Source organism: Sturnira hondurensis, unplaced genomic scaffold (genome assembly GCF_014824575.4).
Source record: "Sturnira hondurensis isolate 20B ecotype Veracruz unplaced genomic scaffold, ASM1482457v3 Scaffold0020237, whole genome shotgun sequence".
Taxonomy (NCBI): domain Eukaryota; kingdom Metazoa; phylum Chordata; class Mammalia; order Chiroptera; family Phyllostomidae; genus Sturnira; species Sturnira hondurensis.
Window position 1 is genome coordinate 2,611,631 of NW_028092868.1, and position 14,501 is coordinate 2,626,131.

Consider the following 14,501-nt stretch of genomic DNA (forward strand, 5'->3'; position numbering starts at 1 on the left):
TGTGTGGCCCCAGATAGCTCTTCCTCCAGTGTGGCCCAGAGACACCAAAAGGTTGGGCGCCCCTGGAACCTTGACTCATTGGACGGCTTGTGACAAGCTTCCCAGGGCCCTCATTTTTCCATCCATAAAATGGGAGATGACTTTTTGTCCTTCCTTAAATTCCCTTATTTTTACAAGGAATTTTATCTAGTCCTTGTCTTCATTGCCCACTCATTGTCTGTGTTTATATTTTAGCAAAAGTAACATTTTTTCCCATAATTTCCTCTTATCTAGATTATTTCAATCAATTCAGCATATTATTTACTGAGTCCTTTCCATATGCCGGAAACTGTTCTAATCACTGGAAGTGAAGCAGTGCCTGTCTGTCACAGACTTGCATTCTGGTGGGGGAGACAGTGAACATACCAAAATGAGGGAGTTATATATATAGTATGTAGGAAAGTACTAGAGTTTTCTAGAGAAAACTAGAGTTCCTTTCTAGTTTTCTCTAGAAACTAGAGTTTTAGAGTTTTCCAGAGAAAAATAATGCAAGGGGAAAGGGATGAGAAGGGCTGAGTTGGGTGGTGGGTATAGGCCTCCCTGAGGAGGTGACGTTTCAGCAGACTTAACCGGGGGAGGGAGTGAGCAATGCAGCGATCCAAGGGAAAGGTGTAGGCAGAATGATCACTTGAAAAGCCCTGAGATGGAAGCGTGCCTGGCCTGTTTGTGGAGCGAAGAGGAAGCGGTTTGGATGGGAGAAGGAAGAAGAGAGAGGATGGTGGGAAATGAGGGCAGGAAGGTAAAGGGGACAGAGGTTACCGGCCTTGCAGATCCGGTACTTCAAGCAGAGGAGGTCTCTACTGAAGAGTGTTGAACAGAGGCGGGCTGTGATCTGCCCTGCGTTCTGAGGGGTCACTCCTCATTCCTGTGTTGTGAATGGACTCGAGTCAGGAGGAATGGGAAACAGGGTGAGCAGTTAGTTAAGACACTATTGTACGCAGTAGTCCAGGTGAGAGGTAACAGTATTCTGCACTGGCTGATACCAGTTGAGTGGGGAAAAGTAAGCAAAGTTTGAATATATTTGGAACATGGAACAAATAAGATTTCTGGGTGTACTGGATGTGGGAGTGTGCACAAAGAAAAGCAGACAAGGATGACTGCAGAGTTTTTGGCCTGAGCAATTGGATAGAATTGCCATTAACTGAAATGGGGAAGGCTGTTAGTGGAGTGTTAGTGGATGGGAAAACTCAAGTTCAGTTTTTAATATGTTAAAGTCTTTAGTTAGAAATTTTCAAACACACACAAAAGTAGGTTAGTCTGGTGAATACCATCACTGCTTCAATAGCTATCATGTTTTTATTTTTTTTTACTCAGGTATTTTAAAACAAATCTGGGTAACATATCATGTTACCTGTCAGTACCTTGGCATATCTTTCTAACTGACCAGAACTTTTGTTTTTGTTTTTAACAAAACCACAGTACTTCACTAAACTTGTCTGGATTTAGGCAAATACAATATTATAAAATCTAGATTTTTCCCCCCTAAAAGCTACACTAGGAGGAGTTACAGTATCTTGTGCAAGAATTATTTCTTTCTTTTCTTCCAAATAGTTCATTAAATTCTAGCTTGAAATATGCTTATCCGGTGCATAATATAATGTGGAGAGATTAAATATACATATACAACTTTTTAGGCAGCTGCATAAAAGAATAGTTAATCATTTTTTAAGGATGCATAATAAGAAAACATATTCCCATTCTTGGGAGCATAAAATCTAGAAGATTAGACATTTTACATCTAGCAGTCATTGCACAAAGCCTGGAGAGGATGTGGAGTTACAAGCTGAGCGTGCGTGGAATTCCAGGAATGTCGGGAGGGGCTGAGGATTTGTGCTGTGTTTGGTTTTGCTGTGCACACCGTGTGCATGCATGTGTGTGTATGTGTGTTTTCCCGTTCTTGGGGGAGAGGTAGCTTAAAGTTTTCGAACTCACACAAGTATGTACACAAATAAGTACAGAGATTAGCATAAACCCCCGCACAATCCCACAGATTTCCCCTGTTAATCAGCATTTTGCCGCATTGGTTCTACCTATTCCTTTTTCAATTTTGTCATTGCTATAGTTTAAAAAGCATTCTATTTTGACATAAATTTAAAGAAAAGTAACAGTAGTATAAAGAACTCCCACATATACTTCACCCACATTAACTACTTGTTAATATTTTGCCACAGTTTTATCATATTTTTCTGAACCATTTGAGACTTAAGTTGTGAATATCATGCCTTTTTACCTTTAAATAATTAATCTACAGCACATATTCAAATGTTGTCCAACCTCCTCTCCAACGCCTTGGTTCTTGAATAGTTCGGTTCTCTGCCACTTTGTTCACAGAAAAAATGTCTCAATTGTCTAACAAAACTTTGTGTCTTGGTTCTCTGCCCAAGAGCCCTTTCATGCTGATACCTGTATGACCAGTCAGGTGTCTCTCAGGCGATAAACACAGGAGATTCTGTTTTTGAGCAAATCGCTTCTCAAGCAGTTTTCTGGAAGGAATTAAGTTTGAGAATTGAGGTTCCATTGTATTGCCAATCATTCCAATAATGTTCTTTACACCAGCTTTTGCCCTGGGCCAGGATCCAACCTAAGATCATAATTTGTATTTGGTTGTGATGTCTCTTTGGCCTCTAGAACCATTCCTTTGTCTTTTATGACATTTTGAAGAGTACTGGCCAGTTTGGGTGTATCTGATGTTTCTTTGTGATTTGATTCAGGTTATACATTTTTGGTAGAAATACTACGTAAGTGATGACGACATCTGGAGGCTGATGTTGCTTTTTCCTGTTGTTGGTGAAGTTACCCCTGATCATTTGGCTCAGGTGGGCTGGACAAATTTCTGTTGCTGTAGCTATTTTTTTTTAAATAGACTTTATATTTTAGAAAAAAATTTAGACTTACAGAAAAGTGGAGCAGACAGTAGAGTTAAACCATTTGTTACAATTAGTGAACCAGTATCTCTATCTATATGGGTTCCTCCTGCTGTATCAGTTTCTGAGAAGTTTCTTGTTTTTGATGACCTTGACAATTTTGAGAAATATTGGTCAGGTATTTTGTAGGAAGTCCCTTTGTTGGAATTTGTCTGATGTTTCTCAGGATTAGACTTGGGTTATGGGTTTGGGGGAGGAAAAATCCCAAAGGGCACATACTACCTACAAGGTTCATGACTGTTAATGTTGACCTTGGTCACCTGACTGAAGCAGTATTTGTTAGATTTTTCAACTGTTAACTTCCTTTTGCCCTACCCTGCCCCCTTTCTTACCCTTCGCTATTTGGAAAGAAGTCACCCTTTAGAGCCCACATGTAGGTAGTGGAGAGTAGTGCTGTCCCTCCTCTAGGGCTGGGTATCGACATCATTTGGAATTCTTCTGCACAGGAGATTTGTCTTCTTACCACATGAACACAACCAACCATTTATTTGTATCAGGGTCTCCTCTCCTGGGTATTTATTTTATATTTTGGGTTATAAACTACTACTACTTTATTTATTTATTTAATTTTATTCACATTGTTTCAGCATTGGTCATTGGAAGTTTTTTAAAATCTAATTTAATTTTTAAAATTTGATTCTTGTGTATTCTATTACAGTTGTCCTAATTTTTCCACCTTTGCGACAGCATGGATGGAGAGTATTGTGCTAAGTGAAATAAGCCAGGCGGTGAAAGACAAATACCGTATGGTATCACTTATAAGAGGAATCTAATGAGCAAAATAGAACCAGAGACATGGAAACAGGGAAGACTGACAGCTGCTAGAGGAAAGGGTGGGGCACAGGGGGCGGGTTGGAAAGAAAGGGAAGGAAGTAGTCAAAGAACATGTATGGAAGGACTTTGAGTTAGCTCCTGTGACATACTCCCAGCAATGTGGTTTTGTTTGGGTTTGTTTTTGGTTTTGAACACCTTTCTGGTACCACAGATACTTCAGGCTCATCTTGCATATTTCCCGTCCCAGTCCTAGAATCAGCCATTTCTCCAAGGAGTCCTGGTTCCTTTTGAATGGGAATGGTACATTGCCCTGGTTGATGTGGTTCTGGATTGAATGCTGGCCTTCGAACCAAAAGGCAGCCAGTTCAGTTTCCAATAAGGGCACATGCCTGGGTTGTGGACCAGTTCCCAGTTGGGGGTGTGCAAAAGGCAACTGATTGATATCTCTCTCACACATCGATGTTTCTCTCCCTCTTTTTCTTCTTTCCTTTCTCTCTAAAAGAGAGAGAGAGAGAGAGAGAGAGAGAGAGAGAGAGAATGGTACAGATGCTCCGCAAGTTACAATGGGTTATGTCCCAATAAACCCAACATAAGTTGAAAATAGTGTAATTTGAAAATACATTTAATATACCTAACCTACCAAACATCATAGCTTAGCCTAGCTTACGTCAAATGTGCTTAGAGCCCTTACATTAGCCAACATTTTGAGCAAAATCATCTAACACAAAGCCTATTTTATAACAAAGTGTTGAATACTATATAGATATGAAAAAACTGGTCTGTGAGTATTAATCATTAACATACATAGCTGAAAGCACTATGCGTATAAAAAATGAAGAACCAAACTAAAATTAATTACATCACAAGAGTACATACTCCCTATCACTAACCTGGGAAAAGATTAAATTCAAAATTTGAAATATGGTTTCTACTGAATGCATATCACTTTTGCACCATCGTAAAGTAAAAAAATTGTGAGTCGTGCCATGGCTGGTGTGGCTGAGTGGGCTGAGTAATGGCCTGCAAAACTAAAGGTCACCAGTTCGATTCCCATTCAGGGCACATGCCTGGGCTGCAGGCCAGGTCCTGGATCAGTGCTAGAGGCAACCAATTGATGTTTCTCTCCCTCTTTCTCTCGCCCCTTCTCTCTAAAAATAAGTAAAGTCTTTAAAAAAAATTGTAAGTCAATGATTGTTTATTGGAGACTGCTTATATTAGAGACTAAGACATGGGGCTAGGTGTGCTTGTTGCTCCTGGGGAGTTTGCTATATAGTATTTTAAAGGAAAAGCAAATCCCTGGCATCATGTCATTTAATTCTGCCCCCAAATATCTCCATATCTGTAAAAATTAAGGATATTTTCTTAAATAATCAAAATATCAAAATAGTCTGTGGCTATCACAACTAATTTCTGCAAACTTAGTGGAAATTTATTCCATCACAGTTCTGGAGGTTGGAAATCGGGCTGTCCAAGGGCCCTGTGCCCTCGGGAGTTTCTAGGAAAGAGTCCTCTCCTTGCTCTTGTACCTTCCGGGGGCCCCAGGCCTTCCTTGGCTTGTGGGCCCAATCACTCCGATCTGTCTCTGGTCACGCTGCGTCTTCTGCTTTTCTGCATCTTCTCTGTCACTTCTCCCTCTGCCTCACAAAGGATACTTGTCATTGGATTTAGGGCCTGCAAAGGTTATCCAGGAAAATTCCTTAAATCCTCCCCAAATTATCCTCTCAAAAATCTTAATCCCATATTTTCCCATAGTATAAGGTGATATTGATAGGTTCCTGGAGCTAGGATATGGATATATTCTTTTGAGGGGTGCCATTCGGTCAACTACAATAATAAAATTAATGGTTTATTAACACTTGGCTATGTTCTTATGTCCCCTGTCCACATTCAGATTTCTTCATTTTCTCAAAAATATTTTTTTACATTTGTTTAAATCTAACCAAGGTCCAATCATTGCATTTGATTATGTCTCCTAACTCTCCTATAATCTAGAGCACTTTGATCTTTTTTTATACTTTGAAGTTGTTGAAGAAACAAGGTCATTTATCTGTACATTGACCCACATTCCAGCTTTGTCTGATTGCTTTTTTTGTGGTGGTGTTTAACTATTTCTATTTCCTATAACATAGAAATTGGAGCCAAAATTGCCATTACATTCAAATCCAACTTTTAATTTTTTGACAAAAATACACTACATAAATATTACTGTGTAGTTCAAATTGCATCACATCAGGTGACTTAATTTATAGCTGTCCCACCTTTCAGGATCTACAATTGCTTAAAATAATGCAGATGATGGCAGACAATCTGTAAAATTCCATCAGCCTGCAATGAGTTTAGCATCACCAGTGACTGTTACCTAAATCAATTATTTAAGCATTCTTGCTCTGCTCTATATTGTTTTTATTGGGTTAGTTTCGTCTTTTATTCCCCCCTTTATTTCTGTATCACACTACTTAGAATAAGGATCTTTTCACCACCACCACCACCTCCCCCCCCGCCCCCCCCCGCTCTTTTAGAGCTTAAAATCCATTAGGTTTAGGGATATTTGAGACTGAGACAGCATGATCTGACTTGCTTGAGGAGGTAAGGATGTCAAACTCATTTTCACCCTCCCCCCTCCCATCAGTCTGGCAGTTGCCTTCAAAGAGCGGAATGTAATTTTAGGATTGTAAAGTGTAACTACTCCTTAACTAGGGCAAGGAGCTCAGAGCTGCTGCCTGGTAGAAACGAGGTGAAGAGCCGAATTCGGCCCACAGGACTTGTGTTAAGGTAGGTATTGTTTCCTAAAGTTCACACCTGAAGCCCAGAAAACAGGTGTTTGTAGTTGCACCTGCTGGGTGGTTTGGAGTTAGGGGACGTTTGGTTGGAGGGAAATAGTGAATCTGCCAATCTCCCTTTCCCTGGGATCAAACACAAAGCTTCAGCTTGAAAGAATTAGTGAGAAAATCCTTTAATAAAGTCCGAGATATTTGATATCAGAAGAGCGAATTAAGGCATGGCTAAAGAAAATGCAAACGGGTTGGGTGGGACCATGATAGGGAGAAAGAATCTTGGAGAGAGAGTTTTCGGAGATTTAATCTCCGGACTACAACTCCCAGAGTGCTGGCTGCCGGGTCCCACCTCAATAAAGCGTTTGCGCGTGCGCAATGCGGGGGCTGCTTCCCACAGTCTCTGAGATTCCGCGCGCTTGCCTCCCTCCCGTCGAGATCGCCCCTTCCAAGCCCTCGGTCTGGCCACTGGGGGCGCGCGCAGCGCGTAGCAGGCGGTAGCGGTGCTGGCGGCTGAGAGCGCGGGTCGCGTAGCAGTGCGTGGTTGCTAGGGGCGCCTGAGCCCGCCTGCTTGCCCAGCAGGCCAGGGGAGGAAGTAACGCGTAGCCGGCGCCGAGCCCGGGCGAAGCTGGGTCCGCTAGGTGAGTGCGGACCCCGACCGCGGTCCGGGGGAGGTGGGCTGGACCCTCCGCCTGCCCAACTCTCCCTCCACTCCCTCTGCCTGGGTCGTTTCACGCAGGTCCCCAGCCCTCTGGCCCCTTCCGCCCCAGTCCCGCTCTTGCCCGCCACCTCTCCATCCCCTAGTAGGCCGGGGGGCCTCGGCCTTCCACTAGCTAGGACTTCGCGCCTCGTCTGAACCCGTGTCCCCTTCCACCGCGCTGGTGAACTTAGTCCGCCCCGCTTCTGGGTACTCTAACCCTGCAGCGTACCCTTACCCTAGGCCTCCGTGCCTTCTCTTTCCCGCCGCTCTGCGGTTTAAATTCTCCCTCGGGTGTGAGCCCGAGCTCCTCTTAGTCTTCATGGCTGAATTGATCATGGTTACCCACTTTTGTTACTTCTCCACCTTCAGTATCTATAGAAAAATACTTTCCTAAACCGAAGAGATTCAAACAGCATTTGAAGTCCTGTGGAATTTAACTCTTCGTTTATCCAGCCATCATCCCTTAATTTAATTAACATATTTAATGAGCCAGGCCTCCATGGAAGGCGCTGGGAGGATACAGTGGTGAACAGGACAGGTGTGTTCACAGAGCTTGTAGTCTAGGGGAGATTTTAATCAATTAAACAAGCTTCGCTATACTGTGTGGTGTGTGCTCTGATGGAACATTAGGAAGATGTTTAACTCAGACTCATTTGGAACACCAATATCCCCACTCTCTGGTCTTCACAATTCAATTCTGGATCTAGGAAGTGTTTTAATCCTCCCTTTTTTATGCACTCATCCCTCAGATACTCCAAAAGACATCTTCCTTAATTTCAGCACCTGTTGATTTAGCCAATCAACAAGCTGCCTCTCATCCCTATCGTTCCTTCTTCATCAACACCCACCTGTCACTAAAATCAGACACTCAGATCATTCCAGACTGTTCCTGTCTTATTCTCCCTACATCTACTCTGCCACCAGGCCTGGTCACCCTGTCATCCGTAACTTTTCTCTAAATCCTGTCCATTCCCATTGCAACCACCATAAATTCCTCATCTCTAGCCATTCTACAATTTTCTCATTATCTCCCAGCCTGCAGGCTAAAGTCCTTCCTATTCAACCCATATACTTTACACTACACTACAGTGATCTCAGACACAAATCTGATGCTACTTTCCTGATAATTGCCTGTGGTTTTTCTATAACATACTCCTTTAAATAGTTTATTCGTGCATCTCCAAAATAATTTTTAAAACCATGTATTACTTGCATATCTTAAAGTTGAATTCTAAAATTTTTCATCATAAATTTTAAAAAGTTTTTTGTGAAGAGGAGGAAGAAAATACTAAACCTTTTATTAAAAAGAACTAAGTTAAGGATTCACTGTAATTGGAATAAACTGTAATTGCATGCCTTGATTTGATAAAATAAGTTTTAAATATCTTATTTATTTAACCTAACTTTGAGGAGAAAGATACAGGAGTTACACTCTAGACCTGCTGAGTTAAAGTCCCTGCCGCACATCTAGGTAGAAAGGCCCAGGAGGTCACGCTGCAGGTTTGGAATTCATGGCAGAGGTCTGGGTGATGAGAGAAAGTTAAGAACGCAGGAGGTGGAAAGTTAAGAGTGCCATGGAAGAGTTTGTGGTAATAATTACAGCTGCTATTTATTGAGTGCTTACTATGTGCCAGGCAAAATGAGAAGACTGAGCTCAGAGGATCACCAACACTGAAAGCATGGGTAGAGAAAAAGGATGGAAGAAGGAAGTGGAAAATTTAGGACCAAATATAAAAATGAATATGCAAGTGAAAAGTTTCTTGTTGAAGACTGTGTCAGTGAAGCCTTAACTTCGGGATCTGATACTCATAATCTGGAGGCAAGTTTAGCTGCCCTACTAGATTCCTTTATGACCTTGGAATTGTCTGATTGGCTTCCTGGATTTTAGCATGGGATCAGATGCTTTGATCTGTCAGTGAAATACAGAGAAAAAATTTCTATAATGACCTGACTTCTCACTCTCTCTTCTGGCAAAACTTGGAAGCTGGGGTTGGCATTTTGCAACAAATACTGAGAGTACAAATTTCTCTAGAACCCAAAATACAAAGAACCTTGTCCTTAGGTGCCCTCATTTACTCGTATATCCTGGACAGGCGGTGGTATTCGTGACCAGAGGTGTCCAGATTTTTGGTCCAGATTTTTGCACTTCATAAGCTCTTCAGGGTCTTAAATATATATATATTTAATGTGGGATATTTGTATCTATATATATCTTGATATTCACCATAATAAGAATATTTATTAATTCATTTAGAAATAATAAATCCATTACAAGTTAATATAAGTTGCATTTTAAAATATTTTATTTATTTATTTATTTATTTTTAGAGAGAGAGAGGAAGGGAGGGAGAAAGAGAGGGGAAGAAACATCAATCAGTTGCCTCTTGTATGCTCCTGACCAGAGACTGAACCTGCAACCCAGGCTTGTGCCCTGACTGGGTATTGAGTCAGCAACCTTTTGCTTCGGAGAACAATGCCAAACCAACAGACTGGTCAGGGCAAAGTAGCATTATTTATTTATTTATTTTTATTTTTAAAATATTTTATTTATTTATCTTTAGAGAGAGGAGAGAAGGAGAGAAACGTCAATGTATGGAACTGGCCTGCAACCCAGGCATGTGCCCTGACGGAATCGAACTGCGATCGAACTGCGATCGTGTGGTTCGCAGTCCCACGCTCAATCCATTGAGCTACACCAGCCAGGGCTAAAGTAGCATTTTTTAAATGAAAAATACTATCATTTCAAAAGGTTAGTGAGAAGCTGCCTTAGTGGAAGACAACTAGATTTTTGTATCTGTTTCTGCATTCAGTTGGTTGTGATATTTTGTTTTTGTTGAATTATGAAGAAAATCCACCCCCACACAGATCATTTAGTTGGCAAAAAGAGGGGTGTTTCTATAGCTTTTCAGATAATTGTGGTTATTCTTCTTTGGTACTATACAAAAAGTAAAAAATGGTGGTTTTGTGAAAATTAGTTGCAGTGTGGTATCTGAAATGATATCAGTTAACTTTTCTTACTTTGTTACAGTAAAGTCCATTGGTCTATCTTTTACCCTTTTTTTTGCATGACAAAGAGTCTTCACTCTTAAATGACTATCAGTATACCAAGTAATAACATGTAACAGTTCTTAACTTCTTTCATCTAGTAATTTTGAGTAAGATACTGAAAGCAGCTCTAACAATTAAACTAGAATCCATTGTTCTAACCTTAGCCAGAAAGGACTATTTTGAGGTTGGTTGCTGCTTTACACAGGTTACAAACAACTACTTACTACTTTTTCACAGATAAAGCCCCTTCCAGAAAGCTTTAGGGGAGAAATACATATATTTAATCCCTTTCTTTCTTTAAAAGAAATGTTTCTTACTATATCTAAGAAAGAAAAATTTGTGTGTGTGTGTGTGTGTTGCTTGGGCTAAATGGCATAGAAAAAGCAAATAATGTACGCCCATTAAATTTCTAAAAAATATGAGGTAAAAAGATGAAATCTTTGGCTAAGTTCTAAGTTTGTACAGGCTTTAAGTTTGCTGTTCTTGAAAAGTAAAAGGACTTACTATATAATACACAGAAATAATTTCATGCCTTTCCACAAGAATATAACTCAAGCTTTGCAAAAGCTTCATATTCCCTGGAGGCATCCAAAATGCCAGTCCATGGAACAGGTGCTCTTTCCTCTCCTGTCCATTTATGTGGTAGTTTTCATGGATTTCTGGCTGGATGTCTCCGACAGGGACCAAGAGGTTATCCAAGGCTTCATCCCTGTTCTGCCGGAAGTAGGTCATCTTCTCTCCAGTGTCCTTCCACTTCACTGCTGCAACTGCTGTGGGAATCCCAGAGCTGCAGCTTTCTTGGCCTTGAACTCCTTCTCCCTCTGCAGGGGGTACTGCTCAATTTAAGCTTGCACCTCCTTTTTGGCCTGCTTCAGCCTCCAGTTCTCTAGCCTGCGGGCCTCGGATACCTTCTCAGCCTGCAGTAGCTGCTGGATGCCCTGTGACTGACAGGTCATGTTGTCAGTGGCTTGAAAGCCTAGGTGTGCATCCTAAATGCTCTCCATCACCCCACAGGTCAGCTGGCCCAACTGCTTAAGATCTGCATCTCTCCAGTGGTCTCTCACTTTGACCAGATCTTTTACACATGCATGATTCTGTAACATTGTGTGATAGGTATTTGGAAAATACTGATTCCCTGAGTTATGCAGGTCTTCCAAATATTAGATTTTATTATACAGTATCGAAAAATCATATTGCCACCACGCTCTGGTTAAGTGGTTAAGTGTTGGGAAGCTGTCAAGCTCACGGTGGCAGAGACAAGTTTGCCGAAATTCTGATTTTCCTTTGGAAGCTCAAACATTATTACTGGCAACAAATACTATCTGTCGTTTTCCTTGATGTGATGGGATTTGGGTACCCGCCCCCCCTTCCAAAAATACCTGCCAAAGTACCAACGTCTGACCGACCCACCACTTGCGTGCTGTTTGGTCTTTCAAGTAAGCACATGCTCTGCAGAAGCTTTTTGCAGCTCGGACGATGCTTTACTGAGACACTGTCTCCTTCTGTATGCCTCTTATGTGTTGAGTATGCTCGTTTTGCCACACAGACTATTGAGAAAGCATACTTGAGGACTGAGACTTAGTACTTTTACTGCATCATCAAGGACATTCTCAGGTAAAGCTGGTACTCATTCGTTGCGTGGTGAAGAAGTATGTGGTGATGAAGGATCTAACTGGGCGCCGCTGTCTCGGTTCCCACTCAGGCACCGGCTGCTTGACCCACCGTTGCTTTTGCACCATCAGTGCAAAGAGCAGCCTGGTGAAAAAGGCAAACCACCTCTAAGTTATGAATACAGGTTCACCTAACAGAGCTGCTGAGAGGGTCCTGGGGTTCCCTCAGGGTCTGAGGGCCATACTTTGCGGACCACTGCTCGCTAGAGCTCACCTCCAGAGGCAGAAAGAGGGTCCTTTCTGAAGCTGAGAAAGGTCACGGCTTCAGGAAAGGTAGGCTCCTGGTTATGCTCAGCCTTTACCTGTTTTTCACTTTTCGGTAATTTGTAGATCCCCCCTCAGTCCTAGCTGCTGTGAGCAGTGTTTTTCCCTAGTTTTGCCCACTCCTGTTGTCATACTGAACTGTGGTGTGCAGTACTAACCCTCCCTTCTCGTTAGGGCTGGATTAGTGACCTTCCTTTCTCAGCAGGGCTTTGAGAAATTCATTGCTCCTCCAGCTTTCTTTAGGGAGGATTAGCTTGGAATTTATGTCATAAGAGAAAATGAGTCTGGTTCCTATACTCCTCTCCATTTTATTTGGTTCCACATAAGTCAGTTCTGTCTTCTAGTATAACTACTGAGCAAGCAAAGTCATCTCATCACAGATCTTGCAGACTGTAGACTTGTAACCATTTCTGATGTCCTGAGTTCCCTGGTGACCGAGGGGAAACACCCAGATAGAGGAGGAAAAGGGAACTACAGATCCCTCGAGTCACACACACTCCTGTAACAGAGGAGAGTGATTTCATCAGTAGTGATGAATAATTGCTTTCTGTGGAAATAGATACCTTGTCCAAGTTGGACTGGGCCTGGCCCCTGGAGACTTGATGGTTTGAGACAGCAGCCATAGATTTTCAAGCTTAGGCTGCCCAGGATTCTCTTTTACTTAAGGAGGCAAACTTGAGGCAGAATTACCCCACAAAGAGTGGAAGGCAGAAAGAGATAGGCAGTTTCTGAATGCTGTATAAAGATGACAAAGCAGGATGGTGAGATTCCTGAGACTGGATGCTCTAGCCGGTGGGGATGGGGGGAGGCTGAAGCCTGGGAGGTGTGTCGGGATTCTGCTGTGACAGTCCTGTACTTGGTGAAGGGGTGGGGGATTAGGGATTGGGCTGAGCCAACCCTCAAACAGAAAGAAAGGAATGTTTGAGGCCATTTTGTTTATCTTTAGAATGCTCTGCAGTTTTTTACCCTGCTTTCTTGTCCCTTTAGTCAGTTGTTTAGAAGAGGATTTTATTTATTTATTTACTTTTAGAGAGAAGGAAAGGGAGGGAGAAAGAGAGGGAGAGAAACACCCATTGGTTGCCTTTCATGTGCGCCCCCTACTGGAGACATACGCCACAACCCAGACATGTGCCGTTACTGGGAATTGAACTGGTGACCTTTCGCTTTGCGGGATGATGCCCAACCAACTGAGCCACATCGGTCAGTGCTAGTCCTTTTTTTTTTAGAAACAGCACTGTGGGCCCTGGCTGGTGTAGCTCAGTGGATTGAGCGCGGGCCTGCAAACTAAGGGATCACGGTTCGATTCCCAGTCAGGGCACGTGCCTGAGTTGCAGGCCAGTTCCCGGCAGGGAACACATGAGAGGCAACCATACATTGATATTTCTTTTCCTCTCTCCCCTCTCCCCTTCCCTTCTCCTCTAAAGATAAATGAATAAAATCTTTAAAAAAAGAAACAGCATGGTGGAGGTATAACTGACACAAAACATATCTATCACTCCCAAATGAATCATTTTTTAAACTTTGTTCTTGGGAGCCTTGTCTGTCCCCCCACCCCACCCCATGTCATTGTGGGAGCAGAGTTGGGCAGCGTTGCTGAGGAGAAAGTCAAACGAGAGCAGAGAGCTCCCCTTTCTACCAGATTAGCTCTGCAGTTGTCTGTTACAGAGACCTGGGGCTTCCCCAGGAAAACCTTCATGGAGCTTATGAGGCATATCCATGTAAAAAGGGAACAGTGATAAAAGGTGGCCTTTACAAAGTGTCAAATGAGAGGAATGAATAAACAGTTATTCATCGAGAGAGTGGGGCATGAGCTGGTCTGTGAAAAAAAAACCCCAAAATACCGAGTAGACTATGATGAAGATTCAGAAGGAAGAGGCTTAGTGTAGTAAATTCTGTAGACAGGATTGAAAAGTTTGTTCTAGGAGTTTAGTGTTAAGACCAACACAGGATGGAATGAAAAGGGGCAGATCCTGTGCTCTGGCCAGTTGGAGCATCATCCTATGCACCAAAGGGTTGCAATTCCTGGTCAGGGTGCATCTCTAGGTAGTGTGTTTAATCCCCAGTTGGGGCGCGTGTGGGATGCAACAAATTGATGTTTCTTTTGCACATTAATGTTTCTCTAAAATTAATAGACATATCCTTGGTTGAGGATTTAAAAGGAGGGTGGGCAGACCCTGAAGGTACAAATTTCGGTTCAGTCTGGATGCTGTCGTAATAGTCCAGATCTGGGTGGTGGTGTAGAAAAGAGGAAGCATGCTATGAAGACAAAATTTCATAAGTTTTGTATCTGGTTTGGCTTTGGAGAATAAGG

General features: G+C 42.3%; 1 protein-coding gene and 1 pseudogene across 1 annotated transcript in view; one reads left to right on the forward strand and one right to left on the reverse strand.

The window, feature by feature from the left end:
* Positions 1 to 6,920: 6,920 nt before the first annotated feature.
* TTLL4 (tubulin tyrosine ligase like 4) overlaps positions 6,921 to 14,501 on the forward strand; it is a 43,180-nt gene continuing 35,599 nt past the window's right edge. The window contains 1 exon segment of the mRNA XM_037029167.1: positions 6,921 to 7,149. The gene's annotated coding sequence lies outside the window, so the exon portion shown is untranslated.
* On the reverse strand, positions 9,281 to 11,212 carry LOC118975290 (V-type proton ATPase subunit G 1-like; annotated as a pseudogene).